This window comes from Limulus polyphemus, unplaced genomic scaffold (assembly GCF_000517525.1).
Source record: "Limulus polyphemus unplaced genomic scaffold, Limulus_polyphemus-2.1.2 Scaffold8104, whole genome shotgun sequence".
In the NCBI taxonomy this organism is placed as follows: Eukaryota; Metazoa; Arthropoda; class Merostomata; order Xiphosura; family Limulidae; genus Limulus; species Limulus polyphemus.
In genome coordinates, this window is record NW_013673714.1 from 7,455 (window position 1) to 11,790 (window position 4,336).

Below are 4,336 nucleotides of genomic sequence, written 5' to 3' on the forward strand. Positions count from 1 at the left end.
ACTGAATCAATCTGAGTGGAAGATGATTTCAAGTTTTACTGAGTCAAGTCTGTGTGGAGGATGATCTTCAAGTTTTTACTGAATCAGTCTGAGTGGAAGATGATTTTCAAGGTTTTACTGAGTCAGTCTGAGTGGAAGATGATCTTCAAGTTTTTACTGAGTCAGTCTGAGTGGAAGATGATTTTCAAGTTTTTACTGAGTCAGTCTGAGTGAAAGATGATTATCAAGTTTTTACTGAGTCAGTCTGTGTGGAAGATGATTTTCTTGCTAAGAATAGAAATGCTTTTTTTTTACACAGTTTCACGTTATATTTACATAATCTCTAGAAGCTCTAAAATGAATATCAAAAGTTTTTGTTAGTTTTATAAAGCTATGTATTTCATTTCTTATTTTTTTAACCTAACACTAACTGTAGCAAAATTATCATTGTAGAATGAAATAAAAAAAGGAAAAATATGAAATAAAATTAACAATATATTTTTCGTCTTCTTTGAATGTGTAAGTTATTAATTTTTTCAAACTAATTATCTTGACAGCTTCAACTGTTAACCTTTTCACAAATGTTTTCTTTTAATTTTATGGTTTTATTGCCTCAACAGGAGCAGTTTGCCCTCTGCCAAAAAATAAATAAATAACATACAACAACAACTGTCAAAAACAATAAATCGCAGCGGGAGCCCCATTAGTTGACTCACGTGAATAACAAAGGTAAAAGTAGGGAACCCATTAGTTGACTCACGTGAACAACAAAGGTGAAAGTAAAAGTAGGGAACCCATTAGTTGACTCACGTGAACAACAAAGGTGAAAGTAAAAGTAGGGAACCCATTAGTTGACTCACGTGAACAACAAAGGTGAAAGTAAAAGTAGGGAACCCATTAGTTGACTCACGTGAACAACAAAGGTAAAAGTAAAAGTATTGTTTGTTTGTAATTATGCACAAAGCTACACAATGGGCTATCTGTTCTTTGCCCGGTTTCTAGCGTTGTAAGTCCGCAGATATACCGCTGTGCCACTGGGGGCAAGCAAAAGTAATATATATATATATATATATATATTTCTGTCTGGTAGATTTGGGTCTACAAACAGAATTAATTCAATCATGCATTTTAGAACACAGAAATATATTGGTCACTAGAATAGAATGTTCCAATAACTACTACAATCTATCTGGCTTTCTAAGTAAGCCACAAATAGGCTAAAGTAATTCTCTTTGATGTTCAACCAGAATTACGAAGATTGCACAGGAAGCTTGTTATTCTATAGCCACCAGATAATTGTAGTGAGTATTTATTTCTAATTGGTTGGAACTGTAGAAGCTTAGTTTGAAGACATAAGTGTCTGAAATTGAGAAATCGGAGCTCGGATGTTTCATGCGACACATAAAAGTGAAAATTGAGAATTCTTTCAACATTTCTTCTTGAAATTAACAAATATAAAACTTTGAATCATAAACTAATTTTTAATGCCACTTTTATCAACATACATTGAAAATAAGTAGTCCAATCCACTTTTGAATCTAACACTAAAAGGTCACAACATGTACACTTTTACCCAACTTTTGGGGTAAAATTGAATTTATTGAGAGTCAATATCACATCACATATTTAGAATATGGCTACGTACATCAATAGACAACATTCATCATTATCAGTATGAACCTTTGTCAAAACATTTAAACATTGAACCTGATACTGGAGAAAGGATAATTTAACCTCGTAAGGTAATTGTTTTTGAAATAAAACTCTGTAATGATTTATTTTGTAAATTACAATATCTTTTATCTATATTCATCAAAAGGATGATTATTTAAGTGCTCCCCTGCTATTTCTTTGAAAACCTTTCTTCTTACCAACTCGTGCTTTACAAGAAATACCTCTAATCATTTGTATGATCCATAAAGATAAAAGTTACAGAGAAGAAGTTAATACTTTGTGAAGTGTAAAATTACACGAAATAGGTTAATATTTTGTGAAGTGTGCACGAAGGTGGTGTGACTGGAAAGCAGTTCTACATATTTCAACTATTTATTTTCGTGTCTAGAATCACTGTTGCACCCTTCCCCCCACAAAAAAAGGTATTTTAAAAAAGTAAGAAAAAAACATTTCACGATCGTAAATGATTATTAAATTTAAATATTGTACATAACACCGAACAGCTACTATAACTATGACGTCACAGCATATGAAGTCTTATTTTGAAACTGCAAATTATGCATAAGAGCAAAAACAAAACCATTTGGCCCAGGCATGGTCTGGTGGTTAGGACACTACTCACAGGTTGCAGGTTCGAATCCTTTCATCAAACATGCTCACCCTTTCCTCTGTGGGTGTGTTATAATGTGACAGTTAGTTTCACTATTCATTGATAATAGAGTAACCCAAGAGTTGACGGTCGATGTTGTTGACTATAACTTCCTTCTCTCTCTAGTCTATCCCTTCAAAATTAGGGACAGCTAGCACAAATGGTCCTCGAGTATCTTAGCACAAACTTCAAAACAAAGAAACAAACTTAGACATTTATCAGGATATAGCACCTAACCGTCCCAGGCCCCCTAATGTTTTCGACACCTTGTAGAATAAACAAAAGCGTTTCCTTTCTGATAATGAGATTGAAAAAATGTATATATATATATATATTGTTACGTCTCTGTTCATTTGTTAATTTCCCGTAAAAATTCTTTCCGAAGAACTTCAACAATACAAGTCCTTTCTTAAATAAAACTAGTTTATTCTTTCTCAATACAACTTTGCAATACACTTAATTTCCACCGTCACTTTAACTTAAACACACGCTATAATTCACAACGATTCGCGCACTTTACTCACGGTCACTACCGCTCGCTTGACTCAATTATCTGTCTCTATATCTCTCTATCTGCTATTATATCTCCGCTTTATTTGCCGGGCTTATATATAAAAAAAAGATGGCGCCTAGAAAAGACTAGAGTTGCCAGGAAAAGTCAAGATCCTTCGAGAATCTCATTATGTGTTACCAGCGTCACGTGACTTCCGCTGTCGTAACAATATATATAAATCATTCTTTGGTGATGGATGTCCTTTAAGAATCATACATTTTATAACATAGCATGCAGTTAAGATACATATCAATAAATAATTAAATTTCTGTCTCATTCCATTGTGATATAATTTGATTAGTTTGAAACTTACTCATAATTGTAAAATATCAATTTATGTTTTTCTTGTATTTCCTTCATTATTAGAGTTATAGTTTGAGTTTTTAATATGCTAAACCTTTTTTGTAAGTTCATTATTCTCAAAACTTGACAATTGAGCCTCCTATTGAAAAGACAAAGCATTAAAGCATTTTCTCCTAATCCACTTGTCAGAGTCCACTCAACTCAACAACAAAATGACACGTCATCATGCACTTACAACACAGCATTTAACATATATAGTATCAGTATATCTGCAACATGAACTAGAATCAATATTTGACACATTTATTAACAAATGTCACTTCCCTAAACATAATGTCACTAGAATCTTAGTTAAATATGGAAAGAAACTCGATAACATAAAAAGAAGGAGAAAACAACACAAACTTCATGAAAGAAACAAAATGCACAAACTCAGACATACTAATGGGTGTCTTATCATATTATGCTACGTAACCAAAAACATCATTAACATTTGGAAACAAACATGAAACACAAAAAATAAACAGCAAAGTTACTTTTATTCAAAAACCGAGCACTAAAGTCAAAGGTCATCTAATGAAGGTATATTCTGACAACTTCAATGACGGAAGTATCTACAAGGATCATTGTGATAGCACATACATTGGCGAAATGGATGTAACATAAGCATTAGGATCAAAGAATATAACAATCCCCCATCACACATTTACGAACATAACACAACGAATCAACATCAAATTGACATTAACAATTTCAAAATATTATGTAATGAGAACAACATTAATAGAAGAAAAATAATGGAAGCATTAATTATTCTTGAACTAAAACCTAATTTAAATCAAAACCCAGGTGTCGCCCTAGATGTTTTCCAAATTGGAACAAAATGCTCGCGCAGTATTTCACACAATATACGATAGTTACCTGATGATGGCCACACGAGTGAGTCGTCGAAATGTTGTAATAAACACAAACAAAAAGTAAAAATAAAGAAGCCACTCAAAACCTTTGAACTTTTATTTGACAATATACTCATTACAATCTTATATCGATCCTGGAAGAGTGGGACGGTCAATGTAAACTTTCATTGGTTAAGGAGTAGCCCAAGAGTTGGCATTGTGTGATGTTAACTAGCTGTCGTTCCTCTAGCCCAGGGGTCGCCAAACTTTTTTCACAGCGGG